The 13954-nt window shown below is 42.8% G+C and overlaps 1 pseudogene; it reads right to left on the reverse strand.

The window, feature by feature from the left end:
* The window catches only part of LOC140925021 (uncharacterized), a 34217-nt pseudogene that overhangs the window by 3789 nt on the left and 16474 nt on the right, over window positions 1-13954 (reverse strand).

The following is a 13954-nucleotide window of genomic DNA, read 5'->3' on the forward strand; positions in this document are numbered from 1 at the left end:
ATAACTGGGGTGTACGTATATTCAGCATCGACAATGTGTAACCAAGTTCCATATCCATAACTGAAGGGGTTAGAGATAGGCACCACTTGGTGCGAATCAGTTAAAACAATACAACTACGGTTTGAGTTAAGCATAAAGACGATTGACTAACTTCGAAAACTGAAATTACTGTAAATTACTTACTGCATTAATTTTATTGAGCTGTTCTTCAATCTTTCTTTGAGCCACTTTGAGTTTCTCGCGGTCTGTGTTTCTCCGAGGAGTTGCTTTGCATATTCTGCTTAGCAACAGTGGATATCTGAGCGATAAAAAGGACGCAGAAGAATATGGCGAATAGTCAGACAAAACATCGAACGGAAAGGCACTCGATTGATGGAATGGCTTACAGGCCAAAAGACTGATTTACCCTTCCACGGTTTTTGCAATTTTTGACTGAGACCACCTAGCGAAACTCCTTCAATATGACTAAAAAAATGACTTAAAATTTGTAAAAATGGCAACTTTGAACGTGATTTGTTGAAAACTAACAACGCATAGCTCCGCAAAGTCGCTGAAATTTACAGACGTTTAGTACGTTTGTGAATTTGCCTCCCCCCCCCCCTCCCCGCCCCCCACCATACAAACCTCTGTAAAATTTAGCGACCCACGAGTGTGCAGCAATATCTTCGCTTTTAACGTATCACCTTTAGACTTAAAAAGTTTCCTAACTTTAAGGCGATCTTTACAGCAGTGTCATCGGATATTCGCTAAATGGTCTTTATGAAAACTTCAAAAAGAAGACATTAGTTGACTCAAGGTTCTGACCGACAGATGAAAGGACAACTATGGACTGACTGATTGACTGAACGCGAAATTATCTAACAGACCGATTTAAATGTTAGCTGGCTGACTGTCTAACTGTCTGGCAAAATGGACGAAAATAACTGAGGGAAACCGGCTGGCTCTCTGTAGGACGGAAAGGCTGAAACCAGAGAAACTACCCGTAATCAATGAAAATATCTCCCAATATTTTCGGCTCACTGGCTTTCAGTAAACCTCGAATTTTGCGTTTCGCGATGATAAAACACAAGTCTGCGTCACCAGGAGATCATAGTAGGATAGAGAGGGAGTCTAGGGATGTTAAACGGGATATATTAACTTCAAAAAAGTTATTTTTAGAAACTACGCGGACCTTGCGGAAACAGTTTCCGGTAAACTGGTTGACTTCTGCAAGTCTCGTTTTTAAGATTCAGTGTGTCATAGCGAGGCGTAATCAATAAATGAAATAAAACGGCAGCCTCAGTGGATGGACTTTGATGTCTTGACGCCACTTACTTCATGATCCTTTGAACGGGTGCAAGAATGAAAGAATTCAAGTCCATTTTTCGACATTTTGGATTTTCCCTACAAGTCACCTGAAACCCAAAAAAACATGTACGTCAAATTTAATGATGCCAACTGCAAAATGTATACCAATCTGTCATTTATTGAGGCCAACGTTATTTCTTCTGATCAAACCACGAATGAAAAGACTCTGGCATCCAGGCTACATCAAACCGTACTTACGTTCAGAAATATCCTCAGCAGTTCCGTTTTCTTCTGAAGGGATTCCAACAAGGCAGAAGCGGCAGTCTTAAAGAAAACAAAAACAGCAAACAAACAAATTTATCGTCTGCGAATACAGCTGTCTTTCCTTAATCCTCATCACTAAGGACGTTTCACGGGCAAGAAACGTCCCTAGAGCCAAGGAGCAAGGAGAGAGGGTTGCTTTCGCAGGTTTTGTCGGATGATGGATGAATCAAATAAGGTAAGAAATGACGCCCCATTTACATAATTCTAGTCCAAATCAAACTTCAGGAAAAATTTCTTGTGAAAATGTTGTTCAATGGTAACACTTAAGTATTTCATCCACAGACTCAAAAGGTAGAACCACCTTGTACAGCATAACAAACAGTACCACAGGAAAGTACTGCTAAGTAGCTTTCATTTGAATGGTCACACTCTAGGATTTCATCCACAGACTCAAAAGTTAGGACCACCTTGTACAGCATAATAAACAGTACCACAGGAAAGTACTGCTCAGTAGCTTTCATTTGAATGGTTACAACAGATTCAGATTTCACATTTTTATTTATTGCACTATTTCAATAGTTTACTACAAAAACAAGAAATACAATACATCACAAAAGTAAAATAAAACAACATTAAATTACATAAAACATCAAATGTGGAATTAGGCTTTTGAGTTGGTCACTGGTCACCATAGATTTCATCACAGAACCAAAACTTAGAACCACCTTGGGTAGCATAATAAACAATACCACAGAAAAATACTACTAATATTCAAGTAACTTTCCCTTATATGGTCAAACTTTAGAATAAAAAATTATAACTACATTACACATTACGTGTCCAGATGTAATTACGTCCTGTAATCAGAGTAAGCAATTACCTTACCTGTTTTGAACAATATATTTCATAAGCCTGAAAAAAATCGACGCTCTCAAGGAAAATGCTTCCAACGTTAACGTCAGAAAACTCCTAAATAGAACAAGAAATCAAAAATTAATTACAAAACAAAAATAACCTTACGCAGGAACGACACTGTCTTACCTGCGCGGGTCACAACCCTAGAAGTCTAAACACTACCAGAAAAAAGAGAGGTGTTGTCCTGTTAAACGAAAGCGTCATGGAAACGCCATCCCAAGCAAAGTGCTAGTTTGCAGAGTTAAAGAAGTACTTTGCAAGATGGGTGTATTGGTTCGAACTCCCTCTAACACCAATTGTGGGACAACCACAGCGCTCAAAATGACCTAACACAGCGGGACACGATGCTAACAATTTACAAATCCTAAAAAAATCTTGCACTTCAGAGAAAACAGTGACAACAGTGAAAACAGCAACAACGGTAGCAACAGCAAAAACAGACACAACATTGAAAACAGTAACCACAACGGCAAGAGCGACGAAAATGACAACAGTGAAAACAGTAACAAAAGCGACAACAGCGACAAAAGTGACAACGGTGCCAACAGTGACAACAGTGACAAAAGTGACAACAGTGACAACAGTGACAACAGTGACAACAAAGACAACGGTGACAACAGTGATAACAGTCACAACAGCGACAACAATGACAACAGTGACAACAGCGACAACGGTTACAACCACGAGAAAAGTGACAACAGTGACAACAGTAACAACAATGACAATAGTGACAACAGTGACAACGCTGACAACAATGAACACAGTGACAAAAGTGACAACAGTGACAACGGTGACAACACTGACAACAGCGACAAGAGTGACAAGAGTGACAAAAAGTAAAAACCCTGAAAACGGCGACAACAGTGACACAGTGACAACGGTAAAAACAGTCACAACGGTGACAACGGTGACAAGAGTCACAAAGGTGGCAACGGTCACAACAGTGACAATGATAAAAACAGCGACAACAGTGACAACGGTGACAACAGTGACAACAGTGAAAATGGTGACAACAGGGACAACAATAATAACAGTGAAAATAGAGACAAAAGTTACCAAGGCTAAGAACGGTAAAAACAGTGACAACGGTGACAACGATGACAACGGTGACAACAATGACAACAATGATAACGGTGACAACAGTGACAACCGTGACAACAGTGACAAGAGTGACAACGGTAACAACGGTGACAACGGTCACAACAGTGACAACAGTGACAAAGGTGACAACGGTGACAACGGTGACAACAGTGACAATAGTAACAACCGTGACAACAGTAAAAACGGTGACAACGGTGACAACACTGAAAACCGTGACAACAGTGACAACGGTGACAACAGTGACAACGGTAACGACAGTGACAACAGTGACAACGGTGACAACAGTGACAACAGTGACAATAGTAAACATAGTGTCCATGGTGAAAACGGAGACAACGGTAAAAACGGTGACAACAAGGACAACAGTGACAACGGTGAAAACGGTGACAACAGTGACAACGGTAACAATGGTGATAACAAGGACAACAGTGACAACGATGACAACGGTGACAACCGTGACAACGGTGACAACGGTGACAATGGTACAACAGTAACACCAGTGAAAACAATGACAACAATGACAACAGTGACAACGGTGACAACAATGACAACGGTGACAACGGTAACAATGGTGACAACGGTGACAACAGTGCCAACAGTGACAGCAGCGACAACAGCGACAACGAAGACAACAGTAACAAAAGTGACAACGGTGTCAATGGTGACAACGGTGACACCGGTGACAACAATGACAACGGTGACAACAGTGACAACCGTGACAACAGTGACAAGGGTGACAACAGTAACAACGATGACAACTGTGACAACAGTGACAACGGTGACAACGGTGACAACAGTGACAACAGTAACAACCGTGAATAAAAGTAAAAACGGTGAAAACGGTGACAACAGTGACAACGATGACAACAGTGACAACAGTGACAACAGTGACAATGGTCATAACCAGGACAACAGTGACAACGATGACAACCGTGACAACCGTGACAACGGTGACAACAGTGACCATGGTGTCAACAGTGACACAAGTGAAAACAATGATAACAATGACAACAGTGAAAACGGTAACAACAGTGACAAAAGTGAAAAAGGTGACAACGGTGACAACAGTGACAACGGTGAAAACGGTGACAACGGTGACAACAGTGACAACAGTGACAAAAGTGACAAAGGTGACAACGGTGAAAAAAGTGACAAGGGTGACAACGGTGACAACGGTAACAACAGTGACAAAAGTGACAACAGTGACAACGGTGACAACGGTGACAACGGTGACAACGGTGAAAACAGTGACAACGGTCACAACGGTGACAACAGTGACAACGGTCACAACGGCGACAACGGCGACAACAGCGACAACCCCGACAACCGAGACAACGCAACAACGGCGACAACAGCGATAACGGTGACAACGGTAACAACGGTGACAACAAGGACAACACTGACAACGATGACAACGGTGACAACAGTGACAACGGTGACAACGGTCGCAACAGTGACAACAGTGAGAACGGTGACAACGGTGACAACGATGACAATAGTGAGAACGGTGACAACAGTGAAAAGGGTGACAAGGGTGACAACGGTGACAACGGTGACAACAGTGACAACGATGACAATAGTTACAACGGTGACAACGGTGACAACGGCGTGACAACAGTGACAAAAGTGAAACCGGTGACACCAGTGACAACGGTGACAACAGTGACAACGGCGACAACGGTGACAACAGTGACAACCGTGACAACAGTGACAAACGGTGACAACGGTGAAAACGGTGACAACGGGGCCAGCGGTGACAACAGTGACAATAGTGACAACGGTGAAAACGGTGACAACGGTGACAAGGTGACAACGGTGACAACAATGACAACAAGGACAACAGTGACAACGATGACAACGGAGACAACGGTGACAACAGTGACAACGGTGACAACAGTGACAACCGTGACAAAAGTAACAACGGTGACAACATTGACAACAGTGACAACGGTGACAACAGTGACAACAGTAACAACGGTGACAACGGTGACAACAGTGACAACCATGACAACGGTGACAAAGGTGACAACAGTGACAACAAGGACAAGAGTGACAGCGGTGACAACAATGACAACCGTGACAACAGTGGCAACAGTGACAACGGTGACAACAGTGACAACGGCGACAACAGTGACAAAAGTGACAACGGTAAAAACGGTGATAATGGTGACAACAGTGACAACAGTGACAACGGTGACAACGATGACAACGGTGACAACGGTGACAACAGTGACATCGGTGACAACGGTGACAATGGTGACAACGGTGACAACAGTGACAACGGTGATAACGGTGACAACAGTAACAACGGTGACAACGGTGACAACAGTGACAACAGTGACGACAACAGTGACAACAGTGACAACAGTGACAACGGTGACAACGGTGATAACAGTGACAACAGTGACAACGGTGACAACGGTGAAAACGGTGACAATGGTGACAACGGTGACAACCGTGGCAACGGTGACAACGGTGACAACGCTGAGAACAGTGACAAAAGTGAAAACGGTGACAACAGTGACAACAGTGACAACAATGACAATGGTGAGAACGGTGACAACCGTGAAAACCGTGACAACGGTGACAACGGTGACAACAGTGACAATGGTGACAACAGTGACAACGGTGACAACAGTGACAATGTTGACAACGGTGACAACGGTGACAACAGTGACAACCGTGACAACACTAACAACGGTGACACAGTGACAACAGTGACAACGGTGACAACAGTGACAATGTTGACAACGGTGACAACGGTGACAACAGTGACAACCGTGACAACACTAACAACGGTGACACAGTGACAACAGTGACAACGGTGACAACAGTGACAACGGTGACAACAGTGACAACCGTGACAACACTAACAACGGTGACACAGTGACAACAGTGACAACGGTGACAACAGTGACAACGGTGACAACAGTGACAACGGTGTCAACAGTGACAACAAGGACAACAGTGACAACGATGACAACGGAGACAACCATGAAAACGGTGAAAACGGTGACAACAGTGAAAACGGTGACAACAGTGACAACCGCTCAAGTAGATTAAGGCCTGGTTCTACGTGATTTGCGATTTTTATGCAAATTTTCCAAAAACTATTGTTAAAGACATCCTCCTTGAAAAACAGGTGGTAAATTAAACTAACCTTAACAAAAACTTGAAAAAAAAATCCAAATTACCTCGACACGTGATCGACCACGCCCTCTTCTGTTCATAAATTTCAATTAACGATGCCCACCACTTCCTAAACGTATAACTCTAGTTTCTCTGTATCAAAACTTTGACCCTACAAAGTGTCTACGAAATCAGCCTGGAATGGTAGGAATCTTTACAATTTGTAGGTGCAATTGGTGTTCATTGACTAGTGCCAGTCCTCCTCTTGATAAAATTTTCGTTACGAGAAAGACGTTAAATGACTTCGTTTCATTCCACCCGTTTTTACAAGAAGACTATCAGTAGCCACTGTTTGGACCTACAAAAGGAAAACGGTTTGCTTTCTACAGAGTGGGCATTTCGACCCAAAGGATTTCCCAATAAAAGAGGGCGTGGCTGGTCACGTGATACAGTTATAAACAATTTTTAAAATGAAAGTTGAAGATTTCGTAGTTATCATTAGCCTTAATTTATAAGACCTGGGATATCTTTAAAAAACTTTACATTAGACCACCCCCCTTAAAAATTCTGAGGAATTTGTAAAGAACCAGGCCTTAATCTGCTTGAGCGTGACAAAAGTAACAACGGTGACAACATTGACAACAGTGACAACGGTGACAAGGGTAAGAACACTGACAACGGTGACAACAGTGACAACAGTAACAACGGTGACAACGGTGACAACAGTGACAACCATGACAACGGTGACAAAAGTGACAACAGTGACAACAATGACAACCGTGACAACCGTGGCAACAGTGACAACGGTGACAACAGTGACAACGGTGACAACAGTGACAACCGTGACAACAGTGACAACAGTGACAACGGTGACAACGGTGATAACGGTGACAACGGTGACAACGATGACAACGGTGACAACGGTGAAAACGGTGACCACAAGGACAACAGTCACAACAATAACAACGATGACAACCATGAAAACGGTGACAACGGTAACAACGGGGCCAACGGTGACAACAGTGACAATAGTGAGAAGGGTGACAACGGTTAAAACGGTGACAACAGTGACAACAAGGACAACAGTGACAATGATGACAACGGACACAACCATGAAAACGGTGACAACAGTGACATCCGTGACAACAGTGACAACCGTGACAAAAGTAACAACGGTGACAACATTGACAACAGTGACAACGGTGACAAGGGTGAGAACACTGACAACGGTGACAACAGTGACAACAGTAACAACGGTGACAACGGTGACAACAATGACAACCATGACAACGGTGACAAAGGTGACAACAGTGACAACAAGGACAAGAGTGACAACGGTGACAACAATGACAACCGTGACAACAGTGGCAACAGTGACAACGGTGACAACAGTGACAACGGTGACAACGGTTAAAACGGTGACAACAGTGACAACGGTGAGAACAGTGACAACAGTGACAACGGTGACAACAGTGACAACAGTGACAACGGTGACAACGGTGATAACGGTGAGAACGATGACAACGGTGACAACGGTGACAACGGTGAAAACAGTGACCACAAGGACAACAGTCAGAACGATGACAACGGTGACAACCATGAAAACAGTGACAACGGTGACAATGGTGACAACAGTGACAACGGTGACAACGGTGAAAACGGTGACAACAGTGACAACGGTGACAACAGTGATAACAGTGACAACGGTGACAACGGTGACAACGGTGATAACGGTGACAACGGTGAGAACGATGACAACGGTGACAACGGTGACAACGGTGAAAACAGTGACCACAAGGACAACAGTCACAACGATGACAACGGTGACAACCATGAAAACAGTGACAACGGTGACAACGGTGACAACAGTGACAACCGTTACAAAAGTAACAACGGTGACAACATTGACAACAGTGACAACAGTGACAAGGTTAACAACAGTGTTAACGGTGAGAACATTGATAACAGTGTCAACGGTGACAATGGTGACAACGGTGACAACAGTGACAACGATGACAACGGTGCCAAGGTGACAATAGTGACAAGAAGGACAGGAGTGATATTAGTGACAACAATGACAACCGTGACAACAGTGGCAACAGTGACAACGGTGACAACAGTGAGAACAGTGAGAACGGTGAATACCGTGACAACGATGACAACGGTGACAACGGTGACAACGGTGACAAAAGTGACAACGGTGAAAACGGTGACAACAGTGACAACCGTGACAACGGTGGAAACGGTGACAACAGTGACAACGGTGACAACAGTGACAACAGTGACAACGGTGACAACGGTGACAACGGTGACATCTGTGACAACGGCGACACAGTGACAACGGTGACAAAAGTGATAAAAGTGACAACGGTGACATTGGTGACAACAGTGACAACAGTGACAACGGTGACAATGGTGACAAAAGAGAGAAAGGTGACAACGTTGACAATGGTGACAACGGTGTCAGCAGTGACAACGGTGACAAAAGTGACAAAGCTGAAAACGGTGACAATAGTGACAACAGTGACGACAACAGTGACAACAGTTACAAGGGTGACAAAGGTGGCAACAGTGATAACAATGACACCGGTGAAAAACGGTGACAACGGTGACAACGATGACAACGGTGACAACCGTGACAATCGTGACAAAAGTGAAAACGGTGACAACAGTGACAACACTGACAACGGTGACAACGGTGACAATGGTGACAACAGTGATAACGGTGACAACAGTGACAACGGTGACAGCATTGACAACATTGACAACGATGACAACAGTGACAACAGTGACAACATTGACAACAGTGACAACGGTGACAACGGTGACAACAGTAAAAACGATGACAACGGTGACAACCGTGACAACGGTGACAAATCTGACAACAGTGACAACAAGGACAACGGTAACAACGGTGACAACGATGACAACAGTGACAACGGTGACAACGGTGACAACAGTGACAATGGTGACAACGGTGACAACGGTGACAACGGTGACAACAGTGACAACGGTGACAACAGTGACAACGGTGACAACAGTGACAACAGTGACAACGGTGACGAGGGTGACAACGGTGACAACAGTGACAACAGTGACAAGGGTGACAAAAGTGACAACGGTGAGAACGGTGACAACGGTGACAACAGCGACAAAGGTGATATGAGTGACAACAATTTTAGCAGTGACAAGGGAGACAATGGTGACAACAGTGACAACAATGACAATGGCGGTAACGGTAACAACAGTGAGAACAGTGACAAGAGTGCCAACGGTGACAACAGCGACAACGGTGCCAACAGTGACAACGGTGACAACAGTGAGAACGCTGACAAGGGTGACAAGGGTGACAACAGTGACAACACTGACAAGGGTGACAACGGTGACAACGGTGACAACAGTGACAACATGACAACAGGGACAGCAGTGACAACAGTGACCATAGTGACAACAGCGACAAGAGAAACCACAGTGACAACAATGATAACAGTGACAACATTGAAAATGGTGACAACAATGACAAGGGTGACAACAGTGACAATGGTGACAACAGCGATAACGGTAACAATGGTGACAGCAGTGACAACAGCGACCACAGTGATAATAGTGACAATGGTGAGAACAGTGATAATAGTGACAACAGTGAGAATGGTGACAACAGCGACAACGGTGAAAATGGTGACAACAGTGACAACATTGGCAACAGTGACAATTGAGATAACAGCGACAAAGCGTAAAAGAAAAAATGTGCTTTTTAAAGTGACTTGGTCTTTATTTTTGTGCACCATTTTAGAAACCAAAAGAAAACTGGGTCGAATTAACTTTGGCAAAGACTTCTAGGACTGTTACCGGGGACGGAAGATGATACTAAGAACAATTGCGTGAGAAATTTAAGCTCTAGGTCCCTTTTGCTTTCTAAAGTGGTGAATTAGAATAATTAGAAGCATGTACCTCATCTCCATTTGCAACCGAATCTTCTAAACTTTTCTGTAGTTTGGCGCAAAACTTGGAGTTTACCTCAAGTAATTCCTTGAAGGCAAATGCAAACATACATTTTAGCTCTTCTTCTATCTGTGCTCACAAAGTTTGAACTGGAGTATTTGCCTACATTAAGGTAAGGGAACAACTGCTATGCAGACTCGTGACCTAGTGCAACCAAGAATTGGGATAATAATACTACGCAAAATCACCAATCATCATTTAATATCAGACACCAAGAGTGTAGCAAGGAATTTTCCGGAGGTGTACGCAAGGGGTTTCAAATCCACCCCTAACCCATCTCCCAAATCGTATTCTCGTGGGTGATTTTACTTTACCAGTATGGTGAGATAAGCAACCCCTTTGTTCTGAGAAATGTGTTCTTCAAAAGAGAATTAATGGACAAAGAGGAAATCTTCGGACGCTGGGCAGGACATGTGAATTTCATTAAAGCTATATTTAGAGGTTGTAATTGAACAGAAGTCTAATTCATGAGCTGTCCACACACTTTTATCGTTTGCAAGGTCATAAGTCCATGCAGGACTGCCTCAAAGCAAACAATAAATTATGTCCCATTGAAAAGGAAGACCCTTGATAACAATCACCTCAACCAGGTTGGGCGTCCAGCGGTTTAAGTCAAAACAAGGGCTTGGGTGGGGTGCTTAGTCTCGCAGGCTCATAAAACCTGGTCTGAAGGACTTCCCATTGAAAACACTGAAATTACGGTTTGCGGATCTCACAGGAATCCAACTTCCTGTAAATTTCAAGCGTTTCATTGGTAAAAAAAACCTTGGTGAAATATACAAATCCCAAGGGCTAAATTGGGCGTTTCCCTCTCTGGACAGTATTCCTTCTGGGCTCTTCAGCGAGTCTCCGTGTGTGTTAAAACCTACCAAAAACATCGTTTTCCCAACATCTAGCTTGGGTTTTTTATGCTGATTTACGGACAAATAGCCCAGTCTGTTGTTCAAACTTATTACATATTAACCGAATAACATTTTCCCTCCATGAAACTGATCAAACGTATCCCTCGTCGTCGAGTTTATATAATCGAGTACGCTTAGTTACCTGCAAATTAAGGAAGATGGCAGCCAGGTTTTCCGGACTTAAAATTCCGCCAGACTGCATCGGTAAGTAGAATTCCTACGAAAAAGCTTCCATGGTTTAGAACTAGTTTCTCACGATCACAGCACATACCATTGTTACCCCACCACCCCAACCAATAGCATATCTGTGTCTAATCAGTGAACGCAAGGTTAGAAGTGCACTTGGCTCAGATCAAGCGTCGTTTCCAGGGCTTCTCCTAAAGTTGCCCCGAGACTACTCGCCCACTCACGACTGTTTGCATTCTGGGACAAGTAACTATAGAAACATAGTAAACTTTACTTGCGAGGAGTTGATTTTATACCTGATTACTATAGCAAAAGATCTAATTGGCATTAGAAAACAAGACATCTGAATCCAAAAGATCACTGACCAATGCTATTTTTAATTAAAAACGCACGTCAAAACACCTCAATGATCAAAGTCGACGATTACAGAAAACAAACTTTAAATGCATATACGTATGGAAAAAAAACATTAAATCAATAAGGGACGGACCATTAGAAAACTTGGGAGGGGGGGGGGGGGGCGGGCGAAGTACAAAACAAATATTCGCGCAAGGGGAAATTAAATGAAAAAAAATTCATGCACGCCAATTAATCCTAAAAAATATTCATGCTATAGCCTAAAAAAAAATTCATACAAGGAATTTGATAACGAGAAAAAAATTCCCGCGGCTCGAAAATTCCCCTCCCCCCATAACTTTTCTAATGTTCTGTCCCTAAGTAGCTCCCCTTTGTTAGTCATGTCATCACAGTTCAAAATTCAAACAAACTGGGGCTTAAAAATGTAAACAAATGATTTGAAGGATTAATTAAAACTCGCCGTGTAAGTCCGTCAGAAACAGAAGGTGACACAAGCTCATTGCTGAAACGATTTTACAAAGATAGCGTTTACTCTTAATGACTTTTTGGGCGCACCAAAAGCATTGCCCATGCAATGATTCAGCACAATTGCCGACAGTTTTACACAATCGTGAATTCACTTTTTTTTATTACCTGCCTACGTCAGTACAGAGTGTAGCTAAATGTCGTGGGTCGTGGGTAAAGGTGTGGATGTGGGTAATTGTCGTGGGTAAAAAAAAAAGTCTTAAAAAAAAGTTAAAATTAAAAAATCAAAAAGTTGTAAAATTCATGAAACGAAAATCTCCGCGTACATACCAGTCCTATTCCCCTTCCCCGCGGCCAGCAAAGCAAATAACCGAACCCTCTAGCACAAACGGACACTAAAATTTAGGTGAAAAATAAAAGAAACTCCGTGCAAGGCTATGTAAACCTGAAGCAGGCTATAGAAAAACTGAACACTGAACTACTTTTCTCAAAGATGTCAACATTCGTGACTGAAACGTCCTTTCAGTTTAAGGAGTGATATTTCGAATCGTTACAGCAAAGATTTTGTACATAAAACAAAACAAAACAAAGAGTAATCGAGAAAATTGTATTTCCGTGCGGCAATAAAATTTACATACAGTCTCGCCTTAACTTGACAGGTTGGGAATGAAGGTGGTTCCTTTGTAAGGTAAGAGACCTAAAACTTCCATCCAAAAATATGAAGTACCTAAAAATTTTCCTTTTTCCCTTCCCTTTCTCACGGTGATCGCATAGTTGGAAGTAAATTTAATTGTGTTATTTTACTTTGTATTTGGGGGCAATTTTGCAAGTACAAGCCCCCGGGGGGCTTATATTTGGAGGGACGATTTAACGGAGGGTTTTTTGCGTCACCGGTTTGGGGGGCTTATATTCGAAGGGGCTTATACATGGACGAGCTTATTTTCGGAATTTTACGGTATTATACGTCTTAGGACTTCCACACGTATCCAGATAGTTTTGATCCCTAGAATTATCCGAATGAAATTACTTTTAAAATGACTCAACTGGATAGTTCAAGATATATAGCTTAGCTTCTTTTAAATTGCGAATAACAACAAAAATGCAAATTCAAGTCACGTACAGAGGCAAAACAATGTGCAAACAAATGCTAACAAATGCGGAATGTGTCAATAAATCACGATCAATGATAGCAACCTTACCGCAAAATGCCATACGTAAATTAACTCTACACTATATCATTTTTATTTGATTAGAGCTGAAACAAGGTCAAATAACACAAGTCAAACAAGTCAAACAAGGCAATCACAACACGTCTCAATCACACACCCGGTGCTGTCCTCTAAGAG

The sequence above is a fragment of the Porites lutea genome, chromosome 14 (genome assembly GCF_958299795.1).
Source record: "Porites lutea chromosome 14, jaPorLute2.1, whole genome shotgun sequence".
Taxonomy (NCBI): domain Eukaryota; kingdom Metazoa; phylum Cnidaria; class Anthozoa; order Scleractinia; family Poritidae; genus Porites; species Porites lutea.